Below are 15,306 nucleotides of genomic sequence, written 5' to 3'. Positions count from 1 at the left end.
GAGATACTTTCTTGGTATTGAGGTGATCATATGTGATGATGGTATATGGCTATCCCAAAGGAAGTATGGCTTGGATATGTTATCCAAGTATGGTATGACAGCATGTAAGCATCTTTCAGTACCATTGGAGCAAAATGTGAAGCTGAGTGTTGATGTTGAAGATGAGATAGAAGACCCTACTATGTTCAGGAGGATAGTAGGGAGTTTGATTTACATGACTATCACAAGGCCAGACTTGAGCTATGTTGTTGGCCTTGTCAGTCAATTTATGCAGATGGCTAGAAAGCCTCATTTGGATGCAGTTAGACGTATATTGAGGTATGTGAAGTCCACTTTACATTATGGAATTTTTTATGAGGCAGGTAAGGACGTATAGGTCTTTGGATACATAGATGCAGATTGGGCTGGTAGCATGTCAGATAGAAGATCCACAAGTGGATTCATGTTTTCCCTTGGTAGTGCAACAGTTACATGGAGCAGCAAAAAGGAACCTACAGTTGCTTTATCGAGTACGGAGGCTAAGTATAGAGATGCTGATATGACAACATCTGAGATGGTATGGCTACTGTGGGAGCTTTTGCTCAACCACCAAGACCCACGGACCGCTTATTGTTTCAAGCGTTCCAAGCCGAGCACTAATGGCTACCTCTCACATAGCTGACACGCCATCCATATCTACGGGTGTAGTGAGCTTACCTCCATGCCGTTCGATTTACCTCCTCTCCCACGTACTTCGCTAGCTCCACGATCCAAGTGCAAGCTTCAAGCAAGCTCTATCTTCAAGCTCCATGCTCCAAGCTCCATTGCCGCGAGCAAGAGAAGAGAAGAGAAGAGAAGAGAAGAAGAGAGGAGAAGATGGAGAGCTTCTCCTCCTCGGCCCCTCACCCTCACACACTCACTCCCTCACACTCTCACACTCCCTCTCTCAAGCACAAGCTCAAGCAAACAAGAAGAAGAAGAAGAAGAAGAGGAGAGCTACTTTTGGCCACACACAAGAATGAGCTTTTTATTCACTTTTCAACTTTATATACAAAACCCTAAGTCCCTTTTGGGCGGTCATCCCCTTTTCCCTTTTTTACATGGCCGGCCGTAGTCTAGGCCCTTTTTCCCATTGTCCTTCTATCTTCCTAGCTTCCTTTCCACCGCGCATCTACATTTACAAATTGCACGGGTGAGAGCCCGGCGCTCCTTGAATCAAACCATGATGCGCTTGCGCTCTTTTACAAAAGTTTTGACTTGCGCTTTTCCTTGTGCACCTTTCTTCCTTATTTAGGACTCTTCTCTTTGTGCATCTTTGTCTTCCGTTTCTCTTTTCCTTGGCCTTTGTCTTTGTCTTCTACTTTAAGGGTTAACATTACCCCCCTCCTAGACGAGTGCCAGTCCCATGGCACTCACCGTCGTAGGTAGCAGGCTGTAGCATGCACCGAAGACGTGGGTGACAAGGACGCCTGTGGTTTTTGTGGAGGAGTGTTGGTAATGGTGTGAAAGAAGGTCCTGGGGGCCTGTTGGTGGCCAAGGTGGCTGGTGGAAGGGTTGTTGGAGTTGGTGGTAGGGTTGTTCTATGTTGGGGATTGCATTGATGGCCAGCACAAGTGTAGGTTTGTTGGGGATTTTGCACATGACGATTCTTTGCGGGCTTGTCGGATGGTGAGGGATAAGCACTCAGAGTTGGGTGTCACTAAAGAGCGATTGAAATTTCGTTGGAGGCTTCAATACCTGCAAGTTGAAAACCTCTCGTGTGGTCTCTCCCTAAGGGGTAGTGCTAGTCTTCTTATCGTGCACAAGACATATTTGATTAGTTTGGGAGACAGGTCGAACTCTAAGCAAGCTAAGAGTATTGTCCTGCACTTGAGGACCCAAACTGTGGATATACTTCGGTGCAGATATGATGTAAATGCTCGTGCATACTTAGATATTATGTAGTTAGAAGATCGTGGGCTAGTTTCTCGTAACAATGTGTGGATGAAGCAAGGTTGTCCATGTGGAGAAGAAGTACACATGAAGGTATATGAGACATCCTTTGCATTGTGACTGCACGACGTAGCATAAGTGAATACACGGACACCGCACTTTTGGTAGCTAGAAGCTATTGGACTTGCTTGATGAGGACGGTGTACTTTTCATGGCCAATCGTGCGGTGCTTACCACCACTGATTGCAATGGTACTAAGGCAGAGTGCAAGAGAGAATTGTGCAAGTGGGTTAGGGTGACATGTCTAACCATAGGCGAGACAAGCTCCCTAGGTATGTCCTGCCCTTGATGTGCCCTGAACAATTGTGGGTGATGCTAAAGGGCTAGGGGACTAGGGACAGAGCCAGTCGACCAAGGTCACTAGACGTACCTAATTTGAGGACCCCTAGGTGCTGTGATGTGATTGTGGGTGCTTCTTATCTTTTCATTCGTTTCTTTTTCTTTCTTTCTTTCTTTTTCTTGTGCTTTTTTTTTCCCCGAACTTGCCTGAGTACAACCATTACAATATGTTGAGGCTATCAGCCTTTCAATGGGTTGGAAAATGTCAAGCTTCGAAGGCTCAGGAAATGGATATTACAATGATGATTGTGCCCTAGCCTCGTTGTTAGAGAAGCAGTTGTTGAGATGGGGAGATACACTTGAGATATTGCAAACCTCCTTGCGACACACGCGATGTTGGTACAAGTGAGGTAACGACTGCCGTGAGCCAACTATAGAGCTTGACCCAGAAAGGGAGCGTGGCCCATGAATGTGCATTGGGCCATGCGATGTGGGTGGTCGGCAAGGGTGATTTTTGCTTTCGGCAGCATGGCTTTGTCACGGCTCTTTGTGGGGTCAATGGTCTTGCGGTGATCGGGCATTGAACACTTTCGCACAAGGACCTGTATTATCCTGCATCCACTTGTCACTTCATGAGAGTAAATGCTCGCTTGTGTTAAGTGCATCGAACAAATGCAATTATGATAAGACATAATTTTTCAGAATTCTATGATGTTTATTGGGATGCCTATTTCATTGCTTGTTAAGGTCACATACAGTAACGAGAGGTAACGGGAATGTGTACAAGTGGGGATCTTGCCCCTTTACTCATCAAAAAACAAAATGTTCTGGCATGCTGACTTGTCAAGCTACTTGTACATCAGAGGGGTTTAGTCGATAGGTACGAGGCACGGTGAGTCCGGTTGGCTAGGCGACTAGGGCGGTGCTAGTGCGGTGCTCCCGTGGGCACATAGCGCACTGGCGGAGAGGCGTGTGCTGCAGTTGCGAAGAGCGTCCTTGCAAGCTAGCTGCCCTTGGTTTTCCATGTTTTCCTCGCGGGGAGCCTGTAAGATGCGAATCAAGGATTAGGATTTGTTATATGATAACACCATTCGTATGTAAGGGATTACAGTGCAGGTTATCAAGCGCATAGGACGAGAAGGGGAGGGGTGGGGCATGCAGTGCTTGTTGTAGAGGGATGGCCCCCGTGATGTATATTTAGCCTCCTACCATTAGCAGATCTTGGTTCATGCCGAGTTACATCAGCTGGCGGTCATGGATTTAGGCAGGGCTCCTCCTCGGAAGGATAGACCAGAAAGGGGAAAAGGTGTATAGAAAGGGATGGTACCCCATCTACACCATCAGAGTCGTTGGTCAAGGCTTCCTATGGCGATAATGAGGGTTGCATGCCCCTCACTTGGAGGTGGGAATGGTCACACGACTTTTAAAAGTGTGATGAGAGGAGGACTTGAGGAGCTTAGCCTGTCAAACCCAACTCTTCTCCCTGCGCTTGACTATCATTGCTTGTGTGTGTTGATAGTATCTATACAGGGTGACACAAAAATCATTGTTTATATATACATCTATATATATACATATACGAATCCATGTCACCGCACGAGGATAGAAACCAATTGTAGAACTCGGGGTTGTACTGGAGCGTGGCACACGCATCTAGTATTCGTGGCAACTTACTCAATACCGATAGATATTTTGCCACATCGAGTAGCATGGAACCTTGTCCGAGTCTACTGGCAATATGTAACTCCTCCTCATTGAGAACCTTATCAAACAGAGCGTTCTCTTGGCTAGTTTCAGCTAAGTCCGTACCCTAAATGGCAGTCAACACTCGAAGGGAAGTTGGTGCTACATAGGTTGGGTCTCTTTGAGACCGCCATTTGGCCAATCGCTCCTCAGAGACTGTCATGATCTGAGCCCCTAGTTCGATTGCAATGCGGCGTTCGCACCAACGCTGCTCAAATTGACTCTGGCCTGCCGACAGTCGCTTTAGTTGCTCTATGTCTACGAGATTCAGTCAGTAGAGCACTTCATTGAACGTGACAGTTAAGCGCAGTTCGTCAGCCTCCTCGTCAGAGATGAGTCGTATGCGTTCATGTAAGAGCTTGTTATAGGGCTTGTCAAGATGTTCCTACACTTCCCAAGATAAGGGGAATGGCAAGTATTCATCGAGTTGCTCCTTAGGGAATGCGCCCATGTCCGCAAGGACGTAGACACATGCGAACACTTTGAGCTTAGCATCCCACTCAGTTAAGCATTCTGTGACACTTCTATGTTCGATGAGGGCTTGCTCGGTTGCTATCTCATGCAAGGATCTAGGAGTTTGCCTAGGCTCTAGCATAGCTGGGGGTTCAGGTCTATATGAGAAAGATTGGTTAACGCTAGGATTGCTCATGCTCTTGGGGTTTCCATGTTTCTCTTGAGGCTTCGTTATTGCATCATGGTTCTCCTTGGGTGTGACTGGTGCGAATTTGTCACCCCGTCGTGATAGTGTTGTATCCACTCTTGATTTGTCAATGCGAGTTCTATTGTCAGTGGATAGAGTGTTGCCAGCAGTCATTGATGGTAACGACTGCTTTGATTTGTCGGAGCACACGGATGTGTCTGAGGTTTCACCGCTATTAGGAGAGGCATCAGTGGGATCATTGGTGGATGGACTCGATGCTTTATCCATTAGCTCTCCAGCACTCTTCGTCCCAATGTCCTTGGGGTCTGCAACCACCTGCAACTATTGTTGTTTTCGTTGTTTCCTCCTCTTTTTCTTGGTCAGCGCAGGTGCATCTAACATCTCAAGACCCTGGGCTATATCGATCGTTGATATGCTTGGTTGGGCCTCAGCATTTCCCTTCTCTAGAGGGTCCTCATGGGACCTTGTCGTGGCCTGCGGAGTAGCCTTGCCAGGTTGCATGGGTACAACTGTCTCCCTTTTGGGGGAGTCCAGCTCTTCCGCCCATTCCCCTATGCTTAACTCCTCCAGCCCAGGTTTTAGGTGCTTTGGAAGTGCTGGAGTTTCCAAGGAGGTAAGTCGCAACACCTCCTTCACAGGTAAACCACTAAGGACGCATTCCGTAAGGGGCATTGTCACAGCCAAGGGCTGTGACTGCTGCGATCCCTGATTGGAAGTAGTGGCAGCTAGTCCAGTGGGCTGGCTACTCTTGGTAAATTGTGGTGTCAAGTCCCTAGGGCGATCAGAAGTGGTCACGTCTTTTGTTGCCCTTTGAGCATTCATCTGTGTGGATCGAGCATGAGTTGATCTGGTCACATTGGGTTGCACAGGCATATCCTTGGGCAGAGAGCTACGGCTAGTGTCATGTTCCCCCTCTTGGATATTTGGAAGCTTTGATGGAGATAGAGATTGGGAGTGAGCAGCCGCCATTGACGACTGCTGTTGTGCTTCCTGTGTCCGCTTGGAAAAAGAGAATGTAGGAGATCTAGGACTCTTAGGTGGACTTGGCACTCTGGCTGAATGATTTGCTCAAGGCTATTAGACGATTGTGCCATTTGCTTTGTTGAGCAATCAACCTTGCCATGAGCAATGTTGTGCCTATGATGCATGTTATCCTCTTGGAAAATCAAAGGCTCTTTGGGTACTAATGGCTTTTGTGCATGCTCAATGGCTACATATGACATCTACTTATTAAGCATGCTAGGTTGAGGCTCTTTCTTTCGAACACTCATGTCTGGCTTCTTGCCTCGATACCTAGAGTTTCTCTTATGTTTCCTCCTGTGCTTCGTTGCTTTTGATGCACTTTGGCCTTCAGCTGATAGAGGTGGTTTAGCAGGGAATTTTGGTACCCAAATCCATTAGTTACCTGCGTAGTATCCTTGAGCACGTAGCAATGCTTTGGATATCCATCGTGGCGTTGTGCTGACCCTCCTGCATCTATAAGGCTTGGGATTCTTTTGGGGTCTTCTACGATATTTGTAAGTCCAAAGCCCGTCCTTGGCATTGTCTCTTGACCTTCTTGTTTCAGGCATGGCCTCACTCACTGGCTCTCGTTGTTCGACCTGTGCTTGTATTAACTCTTCCAACAAGTCCTTGCTCTCATCAGCAGACTTGACTGTTATATCAGCACCTTCCTTGCCTTTCCCTCGAGGTTTGATGAGGTCACCCTTGCTAAAGGTTGTGACTATCCTCACACCCGGTAGTGTCAGGTGTATCCTCTGTGCTACATAGTCGGCCTCACACTTGGTCACCCTTTTGAAGGGTCTTCCTAGGAAGATTTCTTTCTCGCAGCTAGCACTATTTGGAGGAACATGAAATAGGATAGACAAGCTTTCTGTTTCAATTGTTGCAAGGATTTTGCACTTCCCTATGAGTGCTTGTGGGTGTCCCCCATAAGGGCTAAGAGTTGCACTAGTCGGTGTGAGCTCTGGTTGGCCTAGTAGGGTCCATGATTCATAGGTCAAGATGTTAAAATCTACTCCTTCATCAATCAGAGCATCAATAGTATGCTCTCTTTTCAAGGTGAGTTTGACCCTAAGATAAGAAGGTGGTCCTATGTCTTCATCTTCCGGGTCTTGGCTTGTAAATTTAAGCCTTCTGACAGATGCCCTTGAGTCTCCACATGCATGACCAGATGTGGATTCTCCACCAATGTCTTGGGTCATCTGTGCAGTGTTGCTCAAGGTACATCCCTCGTCAAGAGTGTCATGTCCAGTCATCTTGACATTTGTAGCTTGCTGATGTTGCATTTCGCTCTGACTAGACATGGTATGAACACAATGTCTTTGTGTTTTCGTGATGTGGCCTTTTTGCCCTTGATGGCTAGATTGGCCCATTGAGGTTCTAGGGTCTTTGTTTGTCTCTATTCGGGCACAGGCTTTTGGTTGCTCTTTTGCAAGGGAGAATCCATGCTCATGTAGAGCCATTGCTACACTAGGGTCCAATTTGGAGGACCTGTCACAGTGCGCATTTTCTCTCCAACCTACTCGGGGGAGGTGCGGAGGGGGCAGAGCCCCCTCTGCGGGGGTCCAGGGGGACAGTCCCCGCGGCCCGCAGGGCCGTTATGGTAAAAGCCATGCACAATTTGGAGGACCGTTTATAGCCAAATTTTGACCTAAGTGCTCTAAATTTTAGCCTAGTGATGGATCTGTGATGTGCCTTTAGGTCTATATAGCCTTTGGGGTCAATTTCGGGGTTTAGATGCGTCAAAATTTGTGTTCTAGATACCTATCCGATTTTGACAGTTTTTTGTCCGATTCTCAGATGTCCGATTTTCAGGAGTCCGATTATCAGAATCGGACGTCCGATTTTGGTTTGGTCCGATCGGCCCAGTGGTTCGATTTTGGTCACATTCGATTCTGGGAGTCGGATCGAAAAAGTGGTCCGATTTCCAAAGTGGTCCGATTTTGGAAATCGAATGGAACAGGGTGGTCCGATTCTGGATGGTCCGATTTCGGACTGGTCCGATTCTGACTGGTCCGATTCTGGGTGGTCCGAGTGTCCGAGTCGGATGGGTTGGTCTGATCGGACAAGGTTGGTCCGATCCGACGGTTGTTCGAGCGTCCAAGTCCGAGCGTCCGAGTGTCCGAGTGGTCCGAGTGGTCTGATTTCCAAAATCGGATAGGTTGGTTCGAGTGATCCGAGTCCGAGTGTCTGAGTATGGACCGGTCCGATTCTGGGACTCGGACGGCCTGGTCCGACTACGCGGTCGACGGCCCGCGAGTTGCATGCGATGCCTCTAGACTGACGTCTACTACACCGAATCATCCAGCGCCTTCTAGATAGGTGCAAGACACTACAAGGGAATGCCAGACATGCCTGGAACCACTGTGGTGCTCGAATCGAACGGCACTCCAAGGATCTGTTTCCCTATTTCCCTGTTTTAGCTTGTTATACAGCAATAGAGAACCCTACTGTTTGTTTCTTTTTTTTTTTTCCTATCCTAAATGTATCCAGATCACAAAGTAAATACCTACACTACTCCATCTCATAACATAAATCTCAAAAAATCAAAAAACCTACTTGCCAAGGAGATCGAATACCATCTTCAATCCCCTCACTTCCTACCTATCTCAAGCACCGGTTCGGGGGAAACCCCTTACTTTGATGCTCGATTCGAAGCGCGCAAGCGCTCAAGGCTTGAATCCGTTGGTCCCGGCAACGGAACCAAAATGTGGGAGCTTTCGCTCAACCGCCAAGACCCAAGGACTGCTTATTGTTTCAAGCGTCCCAAGCCAAGCACTAATGGCTACCTCTCACATAGCCGACGCGCCATCCATATCTACGGGTGTAGTGAGCTTACCTCCATGACATTCGAGTTACCTCCTCTCCCGCGCACTTCACTAGCTCCACGATCCAAGTGCAAGCTTCAAGCAAACTCCATCCTCAAGCTCCACGCTCCACGCTCCAAGCTCCATTGCCGCGAGCAAGACAAGAGAAGAGAAGAGAAGAGAAGAAGAGAGGAGAAGATGGAGAGCTTCTCCTCCTCGGTCCCTCACCCTCACACACTCACTCCCTCATACTCTCACACTCCCTCTCTCAAGCACAAGCTCAAGCAAGCAAGAAGAAGAAGAAGAAGAAGAAGAGGAGAGCTACTTTTGGCCACACACAAGAATGAGCTTCTCATTCACTTTTCAACTTTATATACAAAACCCTAAGTCCCTTTTGGACGGTCATCCCCTTTTCCCTTTTTTACATGGCCGGCCGTAGCCTAGGCACTTTCTCCCATTGTCCTTCTATCTTCCTAGCTTCCTTTCCACCGCCCATCTACATTTACAAATTGCATGGGTGAGAGCCCGGGTGAGAGCCTGGCGCTCCTTGAATCAAACCATAATGCGCTTGTGCTCTTTTACAAAAAATTTGACTTGCTCTTTTCCTTGTGCACCTTTCTTCCTTATTTAGGACTCTTCTCCTTGTGCATCTTTGTCTTCCGTTTCTCTTTTCCTTGGCCTTTGTCTTTGTCTTTTGCTTTAAGGGTTAACAACTACAAAAGTTATTAGGTGATTTGGACGTGCAGGGAGATGGTACAGTTGTCATTCATTGTGACAACATGAGCAGCATACAGCTAGCTAGGAATCCAGTGTTCCACTGACATTTTCACAAAGGCATTGCAGGGAGATGGTACAGTTGTCATTCATTGTGATAACATGAGCAGCATACAGCTAGCTAGGAATCCAGTGTTCCATGCTAGGACAAAACACATTGAGGTGCACTACCACTTTGTGAGAGAGAAGGTACTTGCAGGAGAGATTGACTTAGTATATGTCAGCACATAGGATCAGATAGCTGACATTTTCACAAAGGCATTTGGTGCAGAGAAGCTTCGAAAGTTTCGAAGCTTACTTGGAGTTGCAGAGATAGAGTTGAGCTTGAGGGGGAGTGTTGAGATGGCTAGCTCAACACGTGTGGACATTGATGATGGACCACCTGGCTAGATGGGTCCGCACATCTACACTTAGCATGTTGGTGGTCATTATGATACTCACATGGCCATTGACTTATCACTTATTATATTTAGTTTGTTACACCTACCTACAGCTAGAAAAGACATAGTGCTAGTCCATTAGTGTAGTCGGTTATGCACTGTTTGACTTAGTAGGCCACTTTTCTTTATGTTGTATCTTATCTACTTTGTGTACATTGTATAGGGTGTGGAAGAAGAAGAAAAAATCATCAAGAAAATGTTTTTGGCCTCCATCTCTCTTCTTGTGTTCTTGAGTGAGCTTCCTCTTGTGTATACAGTGTGTGTTTGGCGCCGCAGCTCAAGCAAGTCCCCCCACCATGCAATTCTTGATAGAGATGTGGGTAAGTCTTATCATTTCTTTGTGCAAAACTCTTGTTATTATCCTATTATTTTGGGGCAACCATTTATTGCTGAGTCTCGAATGGAGACTAAAGTTCTAGATGATGGATTTGCAGATCCAAAGTAAGAATGGAAAGAGAGTTGTCCACTTCATGACCGTTTGTATCAACCATCAGCGAAATAAAGATTCTTTGAGTGATTCCCCTCTTTTAGCAGGAGAGTGAAATTTTCGTTAGGTATCACTGTCTTGTGAGATGATAGTGGTATGAGTCATGGAAATCTCTCGTCTCCTGGCAGCGATAGCTTTTGATCCTCATGTGTTTATGGTGTATCCACTGAAAGTACCTCGTGTTTTTAGCATATTTCTGATATGCCTAGAGCTTCTAGGTAGTATGTAAAAAGAAAAGAAAAAGAATTGATGCTTGCAGGTGCTTTGCAGGAAGAAGACTAGATAGATGGTCTCAATGATGGCCTTTCATGCTCAGATACCATGGAAGAACTTTCGGTACTACTGAATACCAACAATCAAGATGGGGTCCCTGAAGCTAGGGGTGGGGCCTTCAATTGTACCTGGAAAGAAAAGGAAGGTGCATTACATGTGGGTGTGTGCCGTTGTTGTGTGGTACATTGTGCGCATGCTAGCGGGATGGAGCTTAGGGTCACAAGTCTAACCACAGGCGTGTGTTACCTCCATGGGTGTGTCCTGTTCTTGATGTGCTCTAAGTGGAAAGTGGGGGATCAAAATGAGGCTAGGGGGTTAGGAATAGAGCCGGTCGACTGAGGCCACCGGACACGCCTAACTTGAGGACCCCTAGGTACAGTGGTTGTGGTGGATATGCAACTTGCAATGGCAACATGTGATATCTTTTCACTTTAAAATAATAATAATAATAATAATAAAGTTACATAGTCGTGACAGAAGTTTAATCTTTGTCATCGAAGTGAGGTGGAGAAGGGGGCTTAATAGATTTATTAAGGAATCGGTAGCTTTGGAGATACCTCTTGAGGTTTAAGCAGACTTGAAGGGTGGTGGTGGAGAGGAATGGATAATTGCAGCAGGTGAAGCAGCTATCATTCATGTCCTCTAGTAGAGCCAACAAAAGTGAAGGTAATAGAGTGGCTCCCATCATTAGCCGTTAGCCATCGCACAACTATTTATAGCATTAGGACCAAAATGGAGCACTAGGAGGCCGTGCTCTTGGGGGGTGGGGCACTACAAGATATAGACCTTATACCAACGTTTAAAGCGACGAAAATACAAACAACAAAATTTGCCCCCGTCGTCGCAAAAAGCGTCGTTAATGACGACGCCATAGAAACGTCGCTATATGCGTCGCATATAGCGATGCATATAGCGACGCAACCAGTAAATTTGCGACACACATAGCGATGCCAATAGCGATGCGAGTAGTAAATTTGCGACGCAAATAGCGACGGTAACAGGGAAAAAAATTTTTTGTGGCAGGGCAGCTTGAGAGCCATACAAAATAGTTTCTGCACTACTGCATACAAAGCGCTTGCAAACAAAAAGAATGTATATTGAAATCATAAAACTGATACATGAAATAAATACATGATCGTATAAAATGCGATTGGTACAATCATGAAAGGATATAACTAATACATAGAAAATGTCTACATAGATCATGTGACTAAAAACTAAAGATGTGTGAGCTCCAAGGATCCAAGGGTGAGCTACAAATCCTCGTTCCCCGAAAGCTCGTCCCGCCGCAAAGGAGCATCGAACGGATTCTGCAGAAAAAGAAACAACACATCAATCCAACATACAATAATGCATTCAAATATCTCAATGTAACTACGGACAAGAAAGATGAGTGACTTACATGGCCGCTGCATCTATACAATCGGTCGATCAATGCATTGAGACCGTGCCTCTCTGCATATCGAGTCTCAAGGCCTTGCGGATCGCGATTTGTAATGGAGTGCTGCAAAGAAAACAAAATGCTAACTGTTAGAAACATGATTGTCAGTACAAAGAATATTTCAAAAAAACAAACAAGCAAAACAAAAGAGAAACTTACAGAGTCCTCCAAATATGTCCTGTGGCCGCCACTCCCAAGATGATGGACCACTCCGGCCTCGAGTCGTGCCCTCGCCGCCTCCCGCCTGCTGACTCCAACGTCCTGGCAAATCTGTAGCCTCCTCTCTCAGTCGGCACCAGTCGTCTGCATCTAACCACTCGGGCTTTGCAGCCCCACTCTTGATTGCCTTGCATGCGTCGGATCGTCTATGTGACATGTATGCACGCATGCAATCCATCATCCAGCCCGTAGAGAATCTATCTACTACGGTTGGCACCGGAAACTCCTCGTACAAGGATGCTACTATGTAGTTCTTGCTCCCCTCCGGTATGTTTTTCCAATGATCCGAGACGTTGTGCCGAAAAACTTGTTGGCACAACTCTCTCATGCGAGCCATCACCCTCCTCCCCTCATCATTCATGATGATGGCTCTTGACCTACTATCAACCAGGTATCCATAACCCCTTGGAGTCTACCTAAGATGGGTCCTCTCCCATCTCCGTCCACGCTCCTGGGCATATCCAGGAGACCCCTCTAGATCCGATGTACCGACGGGGGTAACCTCTCTCGGAGTGGCACTCAAAGGGGTGCCACCTGCTGAGGCTGCGCAAAAGCCGGAGTAACTGGAGTAGACGTCCCCATAGGTATGACAAATCCTAGAGGTGACGCAACTCCAGCTGAACGACGAGACGGAGACACCACATCCGTGTCTCCACAGCAGCATCCCCCTGATCTTGATGCAGTCCCTCCCTCTGGCCCAAGTCGTGAGCATTGAGATCGTCTGCTCGAAGCTGAAGCATCTGATCGCGCTGAAGCAGATCTAGCAGAGCGCCCTGACGAAGAACGAGACAGCTCCTGGTCTACCATCTCTCTGAATCTCGCGAGCTGGTCTGGAGACATGCGTGCCATCATGTCCTGAAACTCCTCATCGCTCATCCCTCGACTCATCCTAAAAATGTCACCTGCACAGATAAGAAATGGTGTTAGAATAATCAATTTAAACTATACAAAGCACAGTAATATAAATCATTTTTAAAAAATCCCTCTTAAAATGCATATGTTATGTACCTTTATGGAAGATCTAAACAATGAATTGAGTAATACAATTCTCCAAGAATGAAGTATCCTATGGTCCCATGTTAATCTCCTGACACAACTCTGCATACATTGGAAGGTCGATAGAAATGTCACCACAAAAGAATGAGTCTGCCTCGTTCTCAAAAAATTCTTGGACTCCTGTATTTCCATCATTGTTAGCCGATGCGGGCTCCAAGCTTGCGGCGGCCTCCACCCTTTGTAATATCGACCCCTCTATTTGAATATTTTCTTCATCTATGCCCGGAACATCACTTTGATCATATACTCTCGCACTTCAAGGAGTTGAAGGTATAACATACCACCATCGAGGTTGTCGGGGGTTTGGATAGAAGATTACATGTTCACAAACATGTACAAAGCGAGTTCAAACCATTGTGACATAAACCATGTCGTATTACAATTAGCAAGCAAATGACTCTATGCACCTGTTCACAATGGGCCGGTAACACAAAGGTGTCGCACAAATCCGTCCATTTTTTTTCGGAATCTATTTCGAGAAATCCAGATGGACCTCGTCGAACTGTTGCTCCAGCTCCTCCAAGTACCACTTTGAACCACTGCACATCGAATAGTATCATGGAGAAGCTACGGTAATCCATCGTAATAATACTTTGCAAGTTCCCAAAATACTCCATCTCATCCACAACCGTGTTCGGATCCGTTGCTCGTTGTCGGCTCTCTTGCTGAAACCTTGCCATGACACCACAGTCCATTATGGAGCGCATTTTGTCAATACGCTCCACGCGAAAATGCCGTCCGCGCGACCACGTTGCACTATATATTTTGTACTATACATTGAAACACTCAAATTAGATGTCGCATATAAAACTTAGATACGACATATTCTAGACCCCTCATCACCTTTGGACTACGACATATTCTAAACCCCTCCATTGAGACCTCTGTCCCTTCGTTGGATGCTGCGGTCAAGGCTCCATGCAACCATCATGTTGACATAAACCGTAGCATCTCCTCCATGCCTTCGGGATATCGAATCGGTTGATGATGCGTACTGCGTCGGAATTCAGCTCGCGCTTCCTCTCGATCTTGCCTTGCAATCTGGTACTTGGCGAGCCACGTCTCCATGGAGGCATGGTGCAACATACAAAAGCGATTCACCTTCTCTTCCATTGAGGCAGCCATTCTTTTTTCTACCCCATTTCCAACTACCACATCTCCAGTCAGTCTATCATCGTCCTTCAGCATCCATAGCATTTCATTGTCTGGTTCCACCGTTGGTAGCCATTGTGAGATATGCACTAACGCCTCTGACACCAACTAACCTTCTGCCATGCTACCTTCTGACCGAGCTCGTTGTCGCAAAAAGCCTTTCAGGGTTTTCATGAAGCGCTTCAGGAAGAACATCCATCGTGTATGGACAGGTCCAGCAATCTCCACTTCGTCCACAAGATGCACAAGAAGGTGGACTTGTATCGTGAGCATGCAAGTGGGCAGATATTTCTCAAAGAGACAGACCGTCTCCACTATTCCCCGCCTCGCTGATTCAATAGAGGACGTCTTAATCTCTTTCTGTGAGATCCATTGCACCAAAGTCAACAACTTGTAAATGGCCCCGCGAATTTCTGGAGTAAGGCATCCTGCGATCGCGATCGGTAGGACAAACTGCTACAAATGAGAAAGCATTATGAATAATGGCCGCTTTTTAAATTGCAAAATGCCCACGCTAATTACAATCCAAACTATTCACAAACCTGACATATCTTATGCCAATCATGGGATTTTAGCCTCGACAATTGGTCATCTTTAGAAAATGCGGACCTGAGAGAACGCATCATACCCGTCGAAATGCGAATAGACTTGATTACTTGCTTCACAATGCGCTCTTCTTTGGTGGACAAAACCCAAGGAGCGCGAGGAAGCTGCACTCCCCCTTCAGCACTCGACTGTGGTCAAAGCGCCTCCATCTTACCTACCTCCTTCAAATCCATTCGTGATCCTATAGTGTCTCTTTTTTCTGTGATGTGGTCCCATAGCAAGCTGCCCACATTCTTGAAAATATGCATGGGATCCAACAAGTGGTTGACCTGTAAGTGGGTCCAATATGGCAACTCGTAGAAAACTGAGAACCGTCGCATTCCATTTGGATGTGATTCCGGATTTACCATTTTCAGCTCGTACCAGCTTGCGGCATTCATACGTATTGGAGGTCG

Source organism: Lygodium microphyllum, chromosome 17, assembly GCF_053477565.2.
Source record: "Lygodium microphyllum isolate KBCC chromosome 17, Lygodium_microphyllum_v1.1.10, whole genome shotgun sequence".
In the NCBI taxonomy this organism is placed as follows: Eukaryota; Viridiplantae; Streptophyta; class Polypodiopsida; order Schizaeales; family Lygodiaceae; genus Lygodium; species Lygodium microphyllum.
The sequence above is the reverse complement of the archived record's forward strand: the minus strand, read 5'-3'. Positions refer to the sequence as shown.